Genomic DNA, 23,486 nt, shown 5'->3' on the forward strand with positions numbered 1-23,486 from the left:
TTGGGAAATACATTTGAGCCTCAAGTACCTCTGAAAATGATGCATGGTGAGGCTGAAAACAGGAAAATCTGAATGGAAGATTGTATAGAGAACATTCTGATTCCCCCAGATTACCTTCCTGATCCTCTATGGACTCCAGCAGAAGAGCAAAGATTCTAGAGCAAGAACTGAAGTGGACTTGGTGATAGCAGGCTTGTCCAAGGACTGAGTGGGGTACTATTCTTAAAACAGGGAATTATAGGAAACTCCGCATGCTGAAACTGGTCTCCTAAAAGAGAAGACTCTGGAAGTTAATTGAATAAGTAAACTGGAAGCAGAGAAAATGTAATCAGAGAAAACAACATACTTGAATTAATAATTTTAGAGTAAAAGGAGATATGGGTAATGCTAAGATCCAGGTGTGCCAATGGAAGTACTTTGCTGAGGTAGAGTGGAGATGAAGGTCCTTGGAGGTCATAGAGGTCAGGGGTCAGACAGTGTATTAGTTGCACCTTCCATTTGGGCAAGAAGTCACTCAGAATAATCATGGGTCTTTAACATTTAGGGCTCTTCAGTTGCAAGCAACAAGCTGGTAATTAACTGACTCAATTGATGTGTGTGCTATGTCACTTCAGTCGTGTCTAATTTTTTTGACCTCATGGACTGTAGCCCACCAGGCTCCTCTGTCCAAGGATTTCTACAGGCAAGAATACTGGAATGGGTTGCCATCCCCTTCTCTAAGGGATCTTCCCAATCCAGGGATCAAACCTGTGTCTTACATCTCCTGCATTGGCAGCCGAGTTCTTTACTGCCACCTGGGGAGCCCCAGCTGATCCTGGTAACTTAAGTAAAATGGAGGAATTTAATATAAGGATGTGTAGAATAGCTTAGAGGTCCACAGCAAAAGCTGAAGATACTTTCTTCTGAAATAATAGAAACCAGAATGGCTCCAGAGTTCTAAGTAGCTGGAATTGATAGTCTTTTCTGAACACCAGTTTAGAAGGAACTCTGCCCCATTTTTAATCCTTTCTGAAAACTCAAAATTCTCAGAGAAGAGAGAATCAGTTTGGCCTACTTTCAGTCCTGCACCTCTTGGCTAGTAGAGTGAGGAGACCTTGATTGACATTAAGAATGCACTCAGTGGGGAGGAAGGAGTTCCCCAAAGTAAATGAGGATACAACTACCAAAAAAAAAGGAGGAGATCATTGCTGGACAGACAGAATTAACAAATGTCTGCTATAGAATCCTGTTGGTAGAACATACATGATTTATTCTAACTTTGTATAGTAAATACTTAACTTTGTATATAGTTATCATATAGTGATGAGTAAACACCTTAACAGAAAGTTAATTTAAGTTATTCTTTAACTTCAGTTGATGAAAATAGTCTTAAACCTAGAATTATCATATTACAGTCTGAAAATGCAAGCCTTAGTCTTTGTTTTTTTAATTTTATTTTATTTTTAAACTTTACAATATTGTATTAGTTTTGCCAAATATCGAAATGAATCCGCCACAGGTATACCCGCGTTCCCCATCCTGAACCCTCCACCCTCCTCCCTCCCCTCTCCTCTCTCTGGGTCGTCCCAGTGCACCAGCCCCAAGCATCCAGTACCGTGCATCAAACCTGGACTGGCGACTCATTTCATACATGATATTATACATGTTTCAATGCTATTTTCCCAAATCTCCCCACCCTCTCCCTCTCCCACAGAGTCCATAAGACTGATCTATACATCGGTATCTCTTTTGCTGTCTCGTACACAGGGTTATTGTTTCCATCTTTCTAAATTCCATATATATGCGTTAGTATACTGTATTGGTGTTTTTCTTTCTGGCTTACTTCACTCTGTATAATAGGTTCCAGTTTCATCCATCTCATTAGAACTGATTCAAATGTATTCTTTTTAATGGCTGAGTAATACTCCATTGTGTGTATGTACCACAGCTTTCTTATCCATTCATATGCTGATGGGCATCTAGGTTGCTTCCATGTCCTGGCTATTATAAACAGTGCTGCAATGAACATTGGAGTACCTGTGTCTCTTTCCCTTCTGGTTTCCTCAGTGTGTATGCCCAGCAGTGGGATTGCTGGATCATAAGGCAGTTCTATTTCCAGTTTTTTAAGGAATCTCCACACTGTTCTCCATAGTGGCTGTACTAGTTTGCATTCCCACCAACAGTGCAAGAGAGTTCCCTTCTCTCCACACCCTCTCCAGCATTTATTGCTTGTAGACTTATGGATTGCAACCATTCTGACTGGCGTGAAATGGTACCTCATAGTGGTTTTGATTTGCATTTCTCTGATAATGAGTGATGTTGAGCATCTTTTCATGTGTTTGTTAGCCATCTGTATGTCTTCTTTGGAGAAATGTCTATTTAGTTCTTTGGCCCATTTTTTGATTGGGTCATTTATTTTTCTGGAGTTGAGCTGTAGGAGTTGCTCGTATATTTTTGAGATTAGTTGTTTGTCAGTTGTTTCATTTGCTATTATTTTCTCCCATTCTGAAGGCTGCCTTTTCACCTTGCTAATAGTTTCCTTTGTTGTGCAGAAGCTTTTAAGTTTAAGTAGGTCCCATTTGTTTATTTTTGCTTTTATTTCCAATATTCTGGGAGGTGGGTCAAAGAGGATCCTGCTGTGATGTATGTCGGAGAGTGTTTTGCCTATGTTCTCCTCTAGGAGTTTTATAGTTTCTGGTCTTACGTTTAGATCTTTAATCCATTTTGAGTTTATTTTTGTGTATGGTGTTAGAAAGTGTTCTAGTTTCATTCTTTTACAAGTGGTTGACCAGTTTTCCCAGCACCACTTGTTAAAGAGGTTGTCTTTAATCCATTGTATATTCTTGCCTCCTTTGTCAAAGATAAGGTGTCCATAATGCGTGGATTTATCTCTCTAGGCTTTCTATTTTGTTCCATTGATCAATATTTCTGTCTTTGTGCCAGTACCATACTGTCTTGATAACTGTGGCTTTGTAATAGAGCCTGAAGTCAGGCAGGTTGATTCCTCCAGTTCCATTCTTCTTTCTCAAGATCGCTTTGGCTATTCGAGGTTTTTTGTATTTCCATACAAATTGTGAAATTATTTGTTCTAGCTCTGTGAAGAATACCGTTGGTAGCTTGATAGGGATTGCATTGAATCTATAAATTGCTTTGGGTAGTATACTCATTTTCACTATATTGATTCTTCCAATCCATAAACATGGTATATTTCTCCATCTATTAGTGTCCTCTTTGATTTCTTTCACCAGTGTTTTATAGTTTTCTATATATAGGTCTTTGGTTTCCTTAGGTAGATATATTCCTAAGTATTTTATTTTTTCCGTTGCAATGGTGAATGGAATTGTTTCCTTAATTTCTCTTTCAGTTTTCTCGTTATTAGTGTATAGGAATGCAAGGGATTTCTGTGTGTTGATTTTATATCCTGCAACTTTACTATAATCATTGATTAGTTCTAGTAATTTTCTGGTGGAATCTTTAGGGTTTTCTATGTAAAGGATCATGTCATCTGCAAACAGTGAGAGTTTTATTTCTTCTTTTCCAATTTGGATTCCTTTTATTTCTTTTTCTGCTCTGATTGCTGTGGCCAAAACTTCCAAAACTATGTTGAATAGTAATGGTGAAAGTGAGCACCCTTGTCTTGTTCCTGACTTTAGAGGAAATGCTTTCAATTTTTCACCATTGAGGATAATGTTTGCTGTGGGTTTGTCATATATAGCTTTTATTATGTTGAGGTATGTTCCTTCTATTCCTGCTTTCTGGAGAGTTCTTATCATAAATGGATGTTGAATTTTGTCAAAGGCTTTCTCTGCATCTATTGAGATAATCATATGGTTTTTGTTTTTCAATTTGTTAATGTGGTGTATAACATTGATTGATTTGCGGATATTGAAGAATCCTTGCATCCCTGGGATAAAGCCCACTTGGTCATGGTAATGATCAAAGGATCAATCCAAGAAGAAGATATAACAATTATAAATATATATGCACCCAACACGGGAGCGCCACAATATGTAAGACAAATGCTAACAAGTATGAAAGGAGAAATTAACAATAACACAATAATAGTGGGAGACTTTAATACCCAACTCACATCTATGGATAGATCAACTAAACAGAAAATTAACAAGGAAACACAAACGTTAAATGATACAATAGACCAGTTAGACCTAATTGATATCTATAGGACATTTCATCCCAAAACAGTGAATTTCACCTTTTTCTCAAGCGCACATGGAACCTTCTCCAGGATAGATCACATCCTGGGCCATAAATCTAGCCTTGGTAAATTAAAAAAAATAGAAATCATTCCAAGCATCTTTTCTGACCACAGTGCAGTAAGATTAGATCCCAATTACAGGAGAAAAACTATTAAAAATTCCAACATATGGAGGATGAACAACACCCTGCTGAATAACCAACAAATCACAGAAGAAATCAAAAAAGAAATCAAAATTTACATGGAAACTAATGAAAATGAAAACACAACAACTCAAAACCTGTGGGACACTTTAAAAGCAGTCCTAAGGGGAAAGTTCATAGCAATACAGGCATACCTAAAGAAACAAGAAAAAACTCAAATAAATAACCTAACCCTACACCTAAAGCAACTAGAAAAGGAAGAAATGAAGAACCCCAGGGTTAGTAGAAGGAAAGAAATCTTAAAAATTAGGGCAGAAATAAATGCAAAAGAAACAAAAGAGACCATAGCAAAAATCAACAAAGCCAAAAGCTGGTTCTTTGAAAGGATAAATAAAATTGACAAACCATTAGCCAGACTCATCAAGAAACAAAGGGAGAAAAATCAAATCAATAAAATTAGAAATGAAAATGGAGAGATCACAACAGACAACACAGAAATACAAAGGATCATAAGAGACTACTATCAACAATTATATGCCAATAAAATGGACAACGTGGAAGAAATGGACAAATTCTTAGAAAAGTACAACTTTCCAAAACTCGACCAGGAAGAAATAGAAAATCTTAACAGACCCATCACAAGCACGGAAATTGAAACTGTAATCAAAAATCTTCCAGCAAACAAAAGCCCAGGTCCAGACGGCTTCACAGCTGAATTCTACCAAAAATTTAGAGAAGAGCTAACACCTATCCTGCTCAAACTCTTCCAGAAAATTGCAGAGGAAGGTAAACTTCCAAACTCATTCTATGAGGCCACCATCACCCTAATACCAAAACCTGACAAAGATCCCACAAAAAAAGAAAACTACAGGCCAATATCACTGATGAACATAGATGCAAAAATCCTTAACAAAGCCTTAGTCTTAAAAAGAAAATTTTGATTATAAAAATAAGAATTCTATTTTATGAACTGCTTAGAATTAGAAGTTTAGAAATTCTCTGAAGACACCCTTTCTGATACTTCACTTGATTTGTACTACATAATAAGGAAAAGAGGTGGGCTTTTCTGGTGGCTCAGATGGTAAAGAATCTGACTGCAATCTGGGAGACCTGGGTTTGAACTCTAGGTCAGGAAGATACCCTGGAGAAGGAATTGGCAACCCACTCTAGTATTCTTGCCTGGAGAATTCCATGGAGAGAGGAGCTTAGTGGGCTACATGCCATGGGGTTGCAAAGAGTCGGACACAACTGAGCAACTAACACATACACACATACAAGAAAAGGAGATATATATTACCAAAAGTTAGTAGTAAAAAAAACCCAAATACCTCGATAACAAAATAGGTTTCAGAATCCAGATTTCTTCATGAACTTTCAATTTATCCACACTATGCTGTCAAAAACAATAGACTGGGAATTCCAGTAAGATTGAACATGTGCCAAAACTTGAGACAGAATCAGGATAACACCTACCCATTTGTCTTGCTGGCCCATGATGACTAACTTAAATGATTGTTTGTATAAACTAAACTGGTAGCAGGGATGAATCATTATGATTGGTTTATTTGCTGACACAAAAAACCTAAACCACCAGGAGGATGGAAGAGCTAAGAGTGAACCCATTGAGATGTCAACAGTCTCTTCCTTTTTTGAATTTTCACTCAAGAATGAAGGTAATTTCTCAAATGGATCTGTGGTTCCTTACTTTTCTACCTATGGGTGCTTGCTAAGTCATTTCAGTCATGTCTGGCTCTTTGTGACCCTGTGGACTATAGTCCACCAGGCTCCTCTGTCCATGGGATTCTCCAGGCAAGAATACTAGAGTGGGATGCACGTGCCTTCCCCAAGGGGATCTTCCTGACCCAGGGATCGATTCCAGGTCTCCTGCATTGCAGGGGGATTCTTTACCATCTGAGCCACCAGGGAAGGTAAAGATGATCATACCATCTATAAATAAACATTTTTATTTTATTTTTTCCTTCCCAATCTGTAAGCATTTTATTTTCATTTCCTTATAACACTGGCTTGGAATTCCAATAAACTGAATAAAATTGTGAGAGTAGACATCCTTTCTTTGTTCCCTAATTTAGGGGGAAAGAATTTAATAATTCACCATTAAAGATAGCTATATATTTTTCCACAGTTACCTTTAACTAGATTGAGAATGTTCTCTCCTCTTCTAAATAGGCTTGAGAGTCTTTATTACAAATGGATTTTTAATCTTGTCAAATATTTCTTCTGCATCTATGAAGATGCTCATATGAGTTCCTTTTTTCATTTATTAATATGGAGAATTACATTGATTCATTGTTAGACATTAAGCCAACTTTGCATTCCTGGGATAAACCCCACTTGGTCATTAAGGTGATTAATAATCACCTTTTAAAATATATTTTATGTACTTGATTTGCTAACATTTTATTGAAGCGTCTTTCATCTATGTTCATGCAGAATTCTGATCTCTGGTTTTCTTTTCTTATAATGTTTTCATTTGGTAACAAGATAATACTAGCCTTATAAAATTAGTTGAAAAGGGTTTTTTTTCCCTTTTGTATTTTGGAGGAGTCTTTGTACAATTTCTTTTTAAAATGCTAGCTAGACCCTGTCAGTAAAGCCACTTGGACCTAGGGGTTCCTTTGGGGGAAGATTTTTAACTTCATATCCAGTTTCTTTAAGAGATCTAGGATGGTTTAGGTAATTATGTTCTTGAATGAGCTTTGAAAGCTCTTATCTTTTAAGACTTTGCCCATTGTACATATAAGTTGTTCAATTTATTGACATGAAGTTGTTCATGATATATTTGTATTATACTTAGGCTTGAAGGATCCGTAATAATGTCCCTTTTCCTCATTCCTGACATTGACAATTTGTATCTTTTCTCTTTTTTTCTGCTCAGTCCACTAGAGGTTTATCGATTTTATTGATGTTTTCAAAGAAACAGATTTTGTTTTCCTTGGGGTTTTGTTAATTCTGTATTATTTTTCTGTTTTCTAGTTCATTGATTTTAGCTTCTATATTTATTTATTTAGTTAGTTGCTTAAAGTGAATGGTAAGTCATTAAGTTAAGACTTCTCTTCCTTCTTAATAGGAGCATTCAAGGCTTTAAATTTTTGTAAACATTGATTTAGCTCCACCCCACCAATTTTGATATGCTATGATTTATTTTCATTAGGTTCAAAATATATTCTAATTTTCTTAATGATTTTGACTGAAATGGTGAGAAATTATAGGATAAATATATATGTGTACATATATATTTTAAATAGAGATGAGTTGATAAAGAATGAGAAAATGAAAGTCAAGCTTGACCTTCTTCACAGTTTTGTTAGGGCAAGCAAGATGGGATTGTATTTCATGTGACTTTGGCAGCATATATTGAGGTTACTTTCAGTTTGAAGGGGCACATTATGGAGAATATGCATGGTCTAAGACCCCCAGAAAACATGCAAAAATTGCACCTAGATATACTGAATAATGTATATAAACTACCATAACTAAGAATGAAAATATTTTGATAGTTTGATGGCTCTGACAAATGGTAATATATAGACTTACCCCTTTCAATATATGCTGTCACTGAACTGCTTGACTAGCTTAAATCGCTTCTCAACATTATTTCATCTGGTTGGATCTGAGCGCTGAGCTATTTCACTGTGTATATAACTTGTCCCCAACTTACCTTTGCAGCATCTTCCCTATCGTGTCCCCAGTCCAAAACTCCCACTAGGAACACAAGGAATAGTGTTCCTTGTTATTCCCTGGTTCCCCAAGTACTTTCCATATTTTCTCAATATTTCCCCTGCCTCCAAAGCTCTTTCCCTTTTACTCACAGACAAAATACTTTTTATTCTTTAAGAATTTTCTCAAAGGGCATTTGATCTGAGAAGCATTTCTAAATCCACCTTCTTCTGCTCACCTTCTCATCCCAGAGAGATTTTTTCACTCCCACGTCTCCATACAGGGAGCATCATGTGCTTGGTCACTTCTCCAGCACTATTGTCTCCCTAAATGTGAGGCCTAGCATCCATGACATTGCTTGGCATATGGCATAAAATTCAGTTCTAATAGTAGTAGTCAACACTGAGTCTTTTACAATGCATCAGACACTATGCAATTCATTATGTAATTACTCCCTACAAGACCAGAGGTTCAGTTCAGTTCAGTTCAGTAGCTCAGTCATGTTCGACTCTTTGTGACCCCATGGACTGCAGCATGCCAAGCTTCCCTGTCCATCACCAGCTCCCGAGTTTCCTCAAACTCATGTCCATAGAGTCAGTGATGCCATCCAACCATCTCATCCTCTGTTTTCATCCCCTTCTCCTCTTTCCTTCTGTCTTGCCCAGCATCAGGCTCTTTTCCAATGAGTCAGTTCTTCACATCAGGTGGCCAAAGTATTGGAGTTTCAGCTTCAACATCAGTCCTTCCAATGAACACTCAGGACTAATCTCCTTCAGGATAGACTGGTTGTATCTCCTTGCAGTCCAAGGGACTCTCAGAGTCTTCTCCAACATCACAGTTCAAAAGCATTAAATCTTGGTTTTTCTTACATGAAAGAGCCATGGAGAGGTTGAACAATTTTGCCACAGTTACAGCTGGTACAGGCAGATCTGAGATTCAGATCCAGGCTATCTGACTTTCCAGTCAGCTCTCTAGTAAGCGCAGTGTCTCCCCCAATGATTGCCAAGTTGAACTGGATAATGCTTTAGAATGTGTCAAGGCAATAATCAGGTCTCCAGAGATTTAAAAAAAACTGGAATACTCTTTCACAATAAGGACTGAAGCTTTCTACTTCATAACCTCACAAAAATACACAAATATAACAAAAATTTTTTTCTAGGGATTTACATGAAACATGTCAAAATTGCCTATGGATCTCCGCATTTAAATTTTTACACAATGGCAACATATAACACAGCTCTTTCTAGAGGAATGCCTACCAATTTAGATTATAAGTAGATGCATATAAATATTTGAAATAAGTCTTGGAAAATGTACACATAACATAGTGAGGAAGGTTACCAAGTTTTTCTGGTTAGTAACTTGGGGAGATAATCCCAGCAAAGGAATAAAGACACATTTAGGCATAAAAATAAGTTGGGTTGGTCCTCTTCCCTGTTTCTGGAAAACAAGTCTTCTGATGGAAGAGCACAGGTGGCCCCCATGTGGGATGCCCTGCCACAGTGTCTGTTATTGAGAGCTGCAGTCAGACCTCACTTGAAACTCAGAGATCCTAAACTGAGCCTGAATATTTTCAAGAAGAATACATTTGGTAGATAAGGAAGGTCTGTAAATTGTCAAAATGCAAATATGTGGTCAAGCTTTAACTGCACTTCCAAGGCCAAGGTGAATAAGACCCTGGAAGAACAATGAACACTACAGAAATGTCTTGGAATTGGTAGATGGAAACAGGTCTTATTTCACTGAAGCCATAAAAAAGTATTTACAAAAAAAAAGTGGAAGAGCCAAGACAAAAGCTTCATATATAGCTGTAGTAAAAGAAAAAATGACTAGTTGAAGAAAATGTTCTCAAATACAATTTGTTTTTCCATCTTCACACTAAAAGCTCCCTTATGGGCAGTCTTCTCTCATCTTCCATGCTGTCTATTGCTGTACTTTCTCTGTATTTTCCCTGGGCAGCACTTATCATAATTTTATTTATATTGATGTGTTATTTGTATGACTGTTAATTTCGGCTCCCCCACTTGACTGTAGATTTCTCAGGAGAAGACATCATGTCTCTTACTGTTGAGTCTCCTTTTTTAACACGTGCATGAGGTGAGAGGTATTTTCATAACACTAATATAGAAACAGGTACTAAAATTAAGAGAGAAAATTTCTAAATCTAGAACCTGTATTCGCCTAGAAGTATCAATACTGGGTCTACTTCCAGTTTCTAATAAGATTTTTTATTTATTTGAATCTGTGACAGCAACAGGGTAGAAGAAGTTCTAGTAAGAGTCTTCCAGTTTGGGGAGATGCAGATGTAGAGAGCAGTCTTGTGGACACAGCGGGGGAAAGAGAGGGTGGGACGAATTGAGAAAGTAGCATCGACATATATACACTATCATATGCAAAATAGATAACTGGTGAGAAGTTGCTACATAACACAGGAAGCCCAGCCTTGCACTCTGTGATGGCCTACGAGGGTGGGATGGAGAGAGGGGAGGGAGGCTTACAGGGGAGGGAATTTACATATAATATGGCTGATTCCTACTCCAGTACTCTTGCCTGGAAAATGCCATGGACGGAGGAGCCTGGTGGGCTGCAGTCCATGGGGTCGTGACTGAACAACTTCACTTTCACTTTTCACTTTCATGTATTGGAGAAGGAAATGGCAACCCACTCCAGTGTTCTTGCCTGGAGAATCCCAGGGACGGTGGAGCCTGGTGGGTCACACAGAGTCAGACACAACTGAAGCGATTTAGCAGTAGTAGCAGCAGCATGGCTGATTCACACTGTTGTACTGCAGAAATCAACACAACATTATAAAGCAATTTTCCTCCAATTAAAAAAAATTTTTAAAAGAAGACATCTAAAAAAATGAGGCTTCTAGTTTTGCTCAGAAATGTTACCAAGTTGAAGCCATAAAAAAAAACACTCTTAGAATATTTAAAACATAATTTGAATTATTTAAACACAGAGTTCTCTTAATTATTTTTTTAATTCCTGAATCCAGAATTGTTGTATCTTTATAAAAAATGAATTAGGGAACTAAAGATATACCTAGGTATGCAAATGAGTTGCACTGTATATGTTGTTTGATAGGCTAAGCATGTTAAACATAAATGTTACAGCTAATAACACTCTGGGCATGCTATGAACTTATGGTGTCATATACATTGCAATTATTGATTTACATAAGTATTGTAATTTTTCTACCAGTGTAACAGATTTCAGCTTGAAAGGACCATAAACTGAGACTCACTACAGTTTAAAGTAAGCAGCTGGTGAGGAGATGAATTCCAACTCAGAAGAGGGAGTAGGCAGAAGGTTCCTGCTGTTTCCTGAGGAGAATGTCCCTGGGTGATACATCTGCTGTTGAAACATCAAAACACATTTCATTGTGGAATCCTCTGCACATACTTAATCCAGATTTCTTTGACTTTAACTTTATATGGAAAATGAAATGAAAACATATACACACTTCCTAGTTTTAAGGGGGAAAATGCAAAACTGTTTTTAATAAATATTTAACAAATTTATTTAATAAATGATAAATCTATTTAATAAGTAGATACTTTAGTGGTGGGCAGAATATGCACTTTTCTAATTCCTAAAACATGAATATGCTACCTTACATGGCAAAAGGGACTTTTCATATGTGAATGAGTTAAGGATCTTGAAATGGGACAATTATCCTGAGTTATTTGGGTGAATCTAATGTAATCAAAGCCTTCCCTGGTGGCTCTGTGGTAAAGAATACACCCGCCAGTGCTAGAGATGCAGCTTCAATCTCTGGGTTGGGAAGATCCCGTGGAGAGGGAAATGGCAACCTACTCCAGTACTCTTGCCTGGGAAATCCCATGAACAGAAGAGCCTGGTGGGCTACAGTCCATGGAACTGCAAAAGAGTCAGACAGGACTTAGTGACTAGAAGACAACAACTATGTAATCAAAAGGGTCCTGATAAGAGGGAGAGGGGATGGTCAGAGTCAGAGAAGTACATGTGACAATGGAAGCAGAGGTCAAGGAAATGCCATTGCTGGAAAGAAGTCACCAGTCAAGCAATTCAGGCAGGCTCTACAAGCTGGAAGAGACAAAAGATTTCCTCATAGAGACATAGAGGCCTGCTGACACCTTGATTTTATTCCTGTAAGACCCATTTTCAGACTTCTGACCTACTATTCTGTAAGATAATTTGTCTTGCTTTTAAAACACTGAGTATGTGATAATCTGTTTCAGCAACTACAGGAAACTCTTACAATTTATGTTTTTGACCCCTCTTATCTCTAGCAATGATTATTTTAAGTTTATTTTCTTTATTGTTCATTCTGTTCTAAATCTTAATTCAGGTGATTCATTTCATCCAGGTGATCAGTTGATCTGGTAAAGCAAGATGTAGTAGTAAAGCAAGATGCAGTGGTCAACAGCTTGTTGAACATTTGCTATATTTAGGTACTACACTGCATAGTCAATGCTATGCTCTTCTATAGTCTCTATATTATCCTATATTATCCCTGATAGTTGCTATCAGGGAAGAGAAAATATGTCAGATTCTCTACTTCTCCAAAGCTTACAGTCTTGGAAGAACTGATAGATTCACATATGAAGCAACTGATATAAGGACTAAACTTAGAGTCCTGTGTTTTTGTAGAATATGACCAACGTGGTGCCAAATAAAAGGAGCTATAGAATACTCAGCCTAGAAAGGTAAGTGAGTACTTGCCTGGTTCATAAAACCATGGTAATTCTTTAACCATTTTCATCTCATTTTATAAATAACAAGCAAAAAATGAAGGCATTGTGTCAGAAGACAATTATTTTGATTATAAGTACCCAAATCAAAAATGAAGTAATATATTTGGAATATGTATTAGTTAGGATTCACCAAAGAAACAAAGCTATTAGGATGTATATACACATATAGTAAGAAATGTATTAAAAGGCATTTATCCAAGTGATGATAGAGGTTGGCAGGTCCAAAATCTGCTGTGTGGGCTGGCAGCCTAAAGACCCAGGAAAGCTGATGGTGCAGATCCAGTCTAAAGGCCAACAGCCCAGAAACTTGGACCCTCTTGATTCCTTCTTGTTAGGACCTTTGTAATTACATTAGATTCATGTCATAATTCAGGCCAATGCTCCTATTTCAAGTTCCTTAGCTTTATCACTTCATGGCAAATAGATGGGGAAACAATGGAAACAGTGAAAGACTTTATTTTCTTGGGCTCCAAAATCACTGCAGATGGTGACTGCAGCCATAAAATTGAAAGATGCTTGCTCCTTGGAAGAAAAGCTATGACAAACCTAGAGAGCATATTAAAAAGCAGAGATATTACTTTGCCAAAAAAGGTCTGTCTAATCAAAGCTATGGCTTCTCCAGTAGTCATGTATGGATGTGAGAGCTGGACCATAAAGAAGGCTGAACACTGAAGAACTGATGCTTTTGAATGTGGTGTTGGAGAAGACTCTTGAGAGTCCCTTGGACTGCAAGGAGATCAAAGCAGTCAATCCTAAAGGAAATCAACCTTGAATATTCATTGGAAGGACTAATGCTTAAGTTGAAACTCCAATACTTTGGCCACCTGATGCGAAAAGCTGACTCATTGGAAGAGATCCTGATGCTGGGCAAGATTGGAGGCAAGAGGAGAAAGGGACGACAGAGGACAAGATAACCATCACTGACTCAAAGGACATGAGTTTGATCGAGCTCCAGGAGATGGTGAAGGACGGGGGAGCCTGGCATGCGTCAGTCCATGGGGTCACAAAGAGTTGGATACGACTGAGTGACTGAACAACAACAACCTTAATCACATATGAAAAGTCTCTTTTGCTGTGTAAAGTAACTCGTTCACCTCCCAATGGTATAGATGAAATCTGCAGGCAGTCTCCTGGAGAATTTCCTCCTGCTTAGAGAGGTCATTCTCTTTGCTCTATTCAGACCTTCAATTAATTGGTTTAGGCCTGCCCATTTTATGGAGGGCAATCTGCTTTACTAGCAGTTCACCAGTCTAAGTGTTAACCACATAACATTTAAACACCCTCTAAACCAACATACAAAGTTAACCATCACAAGCCCACTCTTTATCAACTTGGCAACCATACAGATCTCCTTAAACCATACTTAATCTCCTAATAAAGAATTATTTCTGCCTAATATTATACAGCTATTCTGCATAAAACTGAAAACATACTAACCTTTCCCCCAAAGAAGATACAAAGCATTTATTGATGTTTACTGTTCTTGATATACTGTAATTTAAGTTCTATGATGTAAGGTTAACAATACTTAAATACTATGATATAAAGTGAATACATCTTATGTTACACAATGTTACATATGTAACATCTTATGTTACACAATAAAGGGACAAGAGTGGAAAGAAAACAAAGATATTATACATATAAACATGAAAACAAACATATTCATAACAAAATAAGGGAGGAATATGACAATTACAGTCTTCATTTCCATCACTAGTCACATGGTCATAGCTATCTTCTTCTAGTACCCATTCCATATTACTTTTGCTTTAAGCAAGAATATCAACTCGTGGTTCTTTACCTGCTGGGGTGAGTCAAATCTTCTTCTTGAAGGATCTCATTTGTACTCCTACCTGAATTGTGTTTACAGTTTTCCACTGACTGTCCATCACAGGGCATAGTAATACTAAGAGATGCCCTAAATGGGATATCCTATTATATTGTAGACACATTCTTCCTTACCTCCATTGTGGATTTTCAGTCCAATTTCCCACGAGTTTTCAGGATCCATCACCCCAGCCAATACCACAATTCCCTTCTTTGCCTATAGATTCAAAACCATGAGTCATCCAGAATAGCCAGACAGCTGTCTTAACATCCCATTCAGTGGAATCATTGTGTCTTTAATGGAAACATTTCTCCCTTTGGAACTAAGACCTCTAGACCAGCAGATTATAAGGTTGCAGGTATAGGAGGTGAAATTTCTGCTAGTGGATCACGAGGGACGAGAGTGAGTTATACTCTGCTCATTTCATCACCCTGATTCCTGGACCAGTGAATCCTGGCTATGAAAGAAATAGAACCATATGCTTGACACAGATTCAGAGCACATACATCCTTCTGAAGAACTTTGCCTCTGCCCTGCAAGGTATTGTCACCCAACTGGTCTCTAAGTCTTCAAACCATTCTTTCAAACCAGATACTTCAGGATGGTATGAAAACATGGTAAAGTCAGTGAATTTCATGAGCACGGGCTCATTGTCCCACTTCTTTTGCTGTGAAGTGAATTCCCTGATGTGAAGCAATGCTGTGTGGAACACCATGGTGGTAGATAAAGAATGATACCACAGATGGTAGTTTTGGCAAAAATAATGCATGCTGGGAAGACAAATCTGCATCCAGAATAAGTATTTATTCCAGAAAGAACAAAATGCTGTCTCTTCTATGATGGAAGCAATCCAGTGTAATCAATCTCTCACCAGGTAGCTGACTGATCAGCCCCAGGGAATGGTGCCAAACTGGGATTCAGTGTTGGTCTCTGCTGCTGGCAGACTGAACGCTTGGCCACGGCTACAGCCAGGTTGGCCTTGGTGAGTGAAAGTCTATGTTACTGAGTCCCCGTATGCCCTCATCCGTGCCACTATGGCCGCTGTGTTTATCTGTCTACTAAGTGATGATATCAATGCCTAGGAAGAGGCTGACTAGTATCCACAAAATGGGTCAGTCTATCTACTTGATTATTCAGATGCTCACCCTTTGGTGAACATTCACCTAGGACACAAATATCTTCAGATTTTTTTTTTCCCCAATTAAAGAAGTCTATACAACTTTCCCAAGCTTCCTTATCACTAGTTTTCCAATCTTTCCAAGTCTCTGACCAGCCAGCCAAGCCATTGGCCACAGCTCATGTATTAGAATATAATTGCACATCTGGCCACTTCTCCCAAGCAAATTGAAAAACCAGAGATATTACCCGGAGCTCTGCCCTCTGTGAGGATTTGTCTTCACCATTGTTTTGCAGGGGTGGCCCAGAAAGTGGCTGTAGTGCTGCAGCTGTGCACTTTCAGATATCATACAGAGCCATCTGTAAACCAAGCCCAAGTCTTCTCTTCCTTTGTCAACTAACTGTAGGGAACTCTACTTGAGGCCACAGGTGCACATTGGGAGAAAGAATATAGAATGGCTGGAGTGGGGACCATAGGTCTTTGGGCCATATTTTTAACTTAGGTGTACCTTAAGTAACTGTTTGGGCCCAGTGTTGTACCTACCATCCCCACTAATGCTGGAGTACTGCTGTGTACGCCCAGCCTTATGGCTTAGTGAATCAGTCAACACCCAGTTCACTACAGGCAACTCAAGTTGCCTCGTAACTTGGTAGCCTGTGGCTAAACATTTTGTTTCTCAAGAGGAGGGTAGTGATTTGAAGAGGATGGCAGGGCTTTCAATATACTAAGGGCTTATACTATGATTCACCTCTAGGGGCCTGTCAAAGGCTCCAGACAGCATGCCTAACTGCCACTAACACAGCCAGCAACTCTGGATCTTCTGGATCATAAGGCACAAGTAACACAGCAGCTTGCATAGTAGCATGGACCCATTGCAAAGCCTTCTTCTGTACTGGGCTCCACTCAGAACTAGGAGCTGCTTTTCATATCATCCAGTAAATGGGTCAGAGTTACACATCTAAATGAGGAATATGTTGCATCCAAAATCAAAGAATTTCATTAGTCATTATGCATCTTCTTCAGCTGAAGAAGCCAGACACAATAATTCTCCTTCATCTTATAAGAGATACCCAGCATGCTCGACACACTGAACCCTAGAAATATCACTTCAGAAATTCAGGTAGAACATCCCTAACTTTTTTTTTTTGAGGTTTAATTGACAAATAAAATTTTAAGATTTTAAGTGTGCATCATGGTAGTATCACTTACATTTAAATTTAGAAGCACCCTGAATTCTTGTCAGTTTATTTCTCACTCTTTGGCACACAAATGTCTTAACAGTAAGTCTAGAGTAGTTGCTATTTCTTGTTCCCTAGGTCTTACTAGCATGATCTTATCAACGTAATGGACTAGTGTGATATCTTGTGGAAAGGAAGAGTGATCAAAATCCCTAAAAGCTAAATTATGACATAGGGCTGGAGAGTTTCTATATTCTTGGGGTAGGACAGTGAAGCTGTATTCCTGGCCTTGCCAGCTAAAACTGAGCTGCAAGTTGGGAAGTGACCTTTACCAACAGGTATCAAGGAAAAATATGCTTGCCAGATCCATAGATGCATACCAGGCACCATGGGATACATTATTTGCTCAATGAAACTGCATTTCATGCAACAGCTGCAATTACTCCCAATGCATTTAGGATTCCCAGTTTAGTGGCCATAGTCCCCACTGTGGGACATGCCAAAGAAGAACGATTACAGAGCTCTTTAAGGATACTGGTCCTCCCCTCTCAAATCTATTTCTCACAGTTGTAAAAGGAGTGTCTTCTGGCTTCTCCCAGAGTGAGTAGTTAGTCTTAAATGACAAATCTGCTCTGCCATCCGAACTCCCTAAGTCTTTGAATCCTTTCCTCTATAAGAAACCAAGTTAGGTCAGTATTTTCAAGTCATTCACTATGAACTACCTCATGGTCCATGTTTCAGCCAATCAACCAAGCAAACAGAGCTCTTTCTAACTCCCAGAGCCACAACATTAAATGCAGAATCTCTGCTGAGCAGGCCTATATCAGCACATTCAAGAAGGACCAGCATGTGCCATGTTTAGGAATGATTAGTGTTTTGGTGTAATCATAGCAATATTTGTTGTGAGTAAGAAGAAGGCAGAAGATAGAAGTTACAAAGTAGACTGGATTTATATGTAAAGACTATGAAATCTTGGTACAAAATTTGTGAAGCTAATAAGGTAGCTATGCTAAAAATATCATCCACCAAGTTTCAAAAAGTCCTCAAGGTGACTTTGGCTAAGTTTTTGGCCTTTAATCAGGACTTGTGAAATTGAATTAATACATCCATTTCCTTTAGATGGTTTTTCATTAAGTCTTCCCTCACATCAGCTTGGTTCTTCCCCTTCCAATCTTTGTATTACCTCTCCTTATTTCTTTTGTCTTACCTTCTTTTTCATTTTTTGAAATAGCTATTTCTTAAAGAATTAAACATTTCTGTCTTTCTGATGCCTCACAGTTATAGATAATGCTTGTGAAATACATTTTCATGAGGTGCTTTTGGGAGGGGGCAGTGGTTAAAAATCATTTGACTCAAAGCTCTTTCCCATTGTGTGCACTTCAGTCCTCAGAATATAAATCCATTTTGTAATTACTCCAATATTCTCATTTTAGAAACTTTGCCTGACACACCATTCCATATGTTTATGATTCTCTGAATGAAAAAGTGTTCCCTGACAACCATTCAGATTTTTCCCTTTAATTTCCATTTATGCCTTATTGTCTTATAATGTTCAACTGAAAATATATGTTGTAATATTGTGTGACATTATCAGTATTACTTAAGATTTTATATACCCATATATCAGCCAAATATCAGATAAATCTCACTATTCTCCTTTCTGTACATCTTCCTTCCTGGAAGAGTACAGGTAATAGATTCAATTTCTCCTTCATGACAAGTTGACTTTAAGCATTTCTTACGAACTGAAGACAAGAATCAATTTGCATTTTGGTTTGAATTATTTTTAAAATGTGAACTGGAAATTGAATTTGGCTTAACATTTGTGCAATTAAAGAGATAGTGCTAACTGCAATGCTTTTTAGAAGAAACTTATATCAGGGTTGATTTTAAGAATAGTGTAAAGCCAAGACACAAGACTAATTTGAAGGTCTTGCTAATAAATAACGTTGTTAGAGAAAAAGGGGGTATTCTGATGATTTGTAATCCTGCAATAATGGCTTCTAAATAGTTAAGATTAGTTTGAGAGATGAGCGCCTTTCCACCCTCTATGCCATATGCCAGCAGGGGACAAAAATCAATCTTGCGAGGGCTCTGATTACTTCTGCTCCAAGTTTCTTGTCAGCAGATTCAAAATGTGCAGAGCAATGAATCTTCCACAAGGTAGAGGTACTGCCCATCAGCTGGAAATCTTTTTTTCCCAACTTCTGGTAGAATATCTGCTTGTGATAAATTAGGAGGAGAGAGAAAAATAGAAGACTATTTGGTGCAACAATTTTAATCCTGTGTTATCAGTACAGAGAGAAAGTGACACCAGTTCCTGTAGCTTTGAAATGAAAAATGTACCCTAGGAGGGAAGAAGCCTGGAAGTTAAGGAACAAACAAAAGAATGGTCTTTGTCATTGTAAAATACCATGCTGCTTAGCATATGATCAAGGGAGAACTGCACCAAACGTTGGTACCTGAATTAATAAATACTCATTCTCAAGCAGGAAGTCTAGACTTGGATCCACATTAGAAACCACAAGGAAATAGAAATTGAAGTTTAATTATAAATAGCACAAGAATATGAGCTATGAGAGGAAGATGGATAATGTGGTTGGCAGAACAATGGTTTCCAAAAATGTTATCCACCTTCTATTCCTCACAAACTGGGAATGAGTTACCTTACCTGGCAAAAGGTACTTTGCAGATGTGATTGAGTTACACACCTTAAGCAGGAAAGAGTAGCCTAGATTATCTGGGTGGGCTTAAATGGTCCTTAAAGTAGAAAAGGGAAACCATAGAGGTCAGAGTGATGCAGTGTAAGAAAAACGGAACTTGCCTTTGCAAGCTTTGAGGATGGAAAGGGCCATGAACCAAAGATTGCAGGTGGCCTCTAGAAGCTGGAGGAAGCTAGGAAATGGATCCTACCAAAAGCCTACAGAAAAGAACAGCTCTGCTGGCACCTTGATCATAGACCAGGAAGACTCATGTGAGACTTCCGACCTACAAAACTGTGAGATAATATCAATAAATATTTGCTGTTTAAAGCCCTTCAAATTATGGTAATTTGTTAGAGTAGCAGTAGAAAACTAATAGAAACAAGGCATGAAAAGATAAAGTAAGAAATAAGTTTTAATATTGGGTTTTACGGTGGCTTCCCCAGTGGCCCAGGGGTTAAGACTCCATGCTTCCACTGCAGGGGGCACAGTGCGAACCCGGGTCGGGGAACAAAGACTCTGCTTGCTGTGCAATGCAGCCAATCAAAAAAAAAAAGTTAGATGAGAGCTTGTTTAGATTGGACAAATGCTCTTAACGCATTGAGTTGAAACCAGATTCAAAGTATTATGTATGGTGTGATTAAGAAAAATACATGAAAAAATATTTTTAGATATAAATTTTTGTTATAATAATCTATTTTTAAATGTTAAAAAAAGCTATTTTTAGATGTAAATTTTTTGTGAAATTTTCTGTTTGTGTCACTTCTGTCTGGTAGCAGAAATAGAAAATGTACAATTGTCTATATATTTAAGCTCTCCTCTACACAATAGTGTAAAATCCAACTCATTCTGAAGATGGAAAGAGTCCTGTCTCTACTAAAACCAAAACAACCCAAAGGTATAGTGAATTGTGTGATTTTTTTTTTTCCCTGGGCTCTGGTCACTCAAACCTGACATCAGTCATCAGGCCCTAAAAGGCCTGCAGATGAATGGAGCTATAAAATGATACAATCATTCCAGAAAACAATTTGGCAAAATATATCAAGAAATCTTTAAAAATTATGCCCTTTGAACCAGTAATGTTATTTCTCGGATTCCTAGGAATCTAAAGAAATAACAAGCAAAGATCATTACAAATAAGAATATTCACTGAAGGTTTATTTATATAGAAGAAAACTAGGAAACAATCCCAATGACCAATAAGAGGGGAACTGGGCAGTAATTTAAAATACTGTTTTCAAAGAACATTTAATTACATGGTAAAATGTGTTCAGTATGTTCCTAAATGAATAAAAGCAGGCTGCAAAAACTGAATACACAATATGATTCCAATTTAGAAAATAAAAAGAAAAAATTATGCCACATGTTAAGAGCAGTTATCTCTGAGTAGTAGAACTGAGTTTTAGATTTTTTTAACCATGTGCATATTTGTGTGTGTTGGGGGTTCAATTTATTCTACCATGGGCATATATTACTATTCAAATTAAGAAGACAGTGTTTGCCATTCAGAGTATCAGTGCTGTGTGGAAGCAGCTCAGAGTCAGTTAGGCTATCCACTAGAATTAAATTGGAATTGGGGTGTTCCCTGCTCTGTCTGCCGATTTGCCTTGCCAGTTACTGAAATCATTTTTTTTTTTTTTTTGGCCACGCAGCATGTGGGATCTTAGTTCTCCACCAGTGTTGAAACCCCCGCCCCCTGCAGTGGAAGCACGGAGTGTTAACCACTGGACTGCCAGGGAAGTCCCTGAAATTCGATTCTCCCAAAGTCTGGAATTAGTCTATGTAGGAAAACTGGTGAAGAACCATGGCCTTTTTCTAGGCAGTGTGTCTTTCCTTCCAGACTGAATCTGTCACGTGACCCTGGCACTAATAGCATAAGTGTACCCTGATGCTGGGGAAGATTGATGTGGCTCAGCTGGTAAAGCATCTGCCTGCAATGTGGGAGACATGAGTTTGATTCCTGGGTGGGGAAGATCCCCTGGAGAAGGGAAAGGCTCCAGTATTCTGGCCTGGAGAATTCCATGGACTGTATAGTCCATGGGATCACAAAGAGTCGGACACGACTGAGCGACTTTCACTTTTCACTTTCACCCTGATGCTAGGGAAGATTGAAGACAAAAGGAGAAGGGGGTGGCAGAGGATGAGATGGTTAGATAGCATCACCGACTCAATGGAAATGAATTTGATCAAACTGCAGGAGCTAGTGAAGTGCAGGAGCCTGGTGTGCTGCAGTCCACGGGATCGCAAGGAGTCAGACATGACTTAGCTGCTGCTGCTGCTGCTAAGTCGCTTCAGTCGTGTCCGACTCTGTGCAACCCCATAGACGGCAGCCCACCAGGCTCCCCCGTCCCTGGGATTCTCCAGGCAAGAACACTGGAGTGGGTTGCCATTTCCTTCTCCAATGCATGGAAGTGAAAAGTGAAAGTGAAGTCGCTCAGTCGTGTCCGACTCTTCGCGACCCCGTGGACTGTGGCCCACCAGACTCCTCCATCCATGGGATTTTCCAGGCAAGAGTACTGGAGTGGGGTGCCATTGCCTTACTGAACAACAATAGAGATCACAGTGAGCACACACTTCTCAACAACGCATAGGTTGGTCCTGGGCCTTGTACTTACTCCCAGGAATAGCTCCACTAAACAAGAGAACATTGCTACAAGCATTCCATCAAACAAATAGGTACTTTTCTATTGTTCGAGGTCATAATCAGCTCATGACTAAAGAAGTCACAACTTAGTTAAAAGGGAGTTGAGCATATTTTCTATTTCTTTGCTACTTGTATGTGTGTGGGTTTGTGTGTGTGCGTGTTTTAATGAATTGCTTATTCATATTCTTACCCATTTTTATATTGTGAAATCCATGCTTAGTTTTGTTTTATTGATTGTACAAGCTGTTTGCAAATAAATTAGTCCTTTTAAAAATAAATAAATTAAATTAATTTGCCCTAGGTTTTTTTTTTTTTTTTTTTTTTTATTTTATTTTTAAACTTAATCCAGTTTCCGTAGTGTAGTGGTTATCACGTTCACCTCACATGCCCTAGGTTCTGTGTCTCTTCTGTGGCCCATATGTGGCACCGACTCTATTACAAGCAGCGGGTGTGTGTATGTGTACATGCATGCTCTGTCGTGTCCAGCTCTTTGCGACCCCGTGGACTGTAACCCTCCAGGCTCTCCTGTCCCTGGAATTCTCCAGGCAAGAGTACTGGTATGTGTGCCGCGCTTAGTTGCTCGGCTGCATCTGAAGAATACTGGAGTGAGTTGCCATTTCCTCCTCCAGGGGATCTTCCTGACTCAGGGATAGAACCTGTTTCTCCTGCATCTCCTGCTTTGGTAGGCTGATTCTTTACTACTTAGGATGCAAATTTATACATTCAGTGTCAGCCCTTTGGAAAGGAAGGTGAAATCAAAAGGCTTGAGAAAATATTTTCTCCTTACCGGCGCCCCTAAAAGGCAGGGCCTGCCTCATTTCCGTATACTCCTCCCATAGCACAAACCCCTGCACATAGGCAGTACTCAGTAAGTATTTTTAATTAAAGGATTGATCAATGATACTTTTTCAAAAATTCCTTTTGGAGTTCATAATGACCACTTCGGGTGAGCACGTGTGTGTCTGTAGAGGAGCCATCATTTCCCTTTTATTCTAATGTTCATGCAACACAGGGAAAAAGTAATAATGTCTTCCTTTTCTGAGGTTTTACTGGGCCTCAGATAAAAGGGAAGAAATAATTCCATCTCATTCTAAGCAAACTGCAGACTCTTTCAGTTCAAGAGATCAAAGCTGCATTAACTCTTTCAGTTACTGCCACTCGCCATTTACTATCATTTAGCGCTCTGGAAAAGGTAATCTACTAAATAGTACCCAAGTGGCCTGGCAATTTATTAAGTGAGCAATTTATTCTTTTCTCAC

The sequence above is a fragment of the Bos mutus genome, chromosome 10 (genome assembly GCF_027580195.1).
Source record: "Bos mutus isolate GX-2022 chromosome 10, NWIPB_WYAK_1.1, whole genome shotgun sequence".
Classification (NCBI taxonomy): domain Eukaryota; kingdom Metazoa; phylum Chordata; class Mammalia; order Artiodactyla; family Bovidae; genus Bos; species Bos mutus.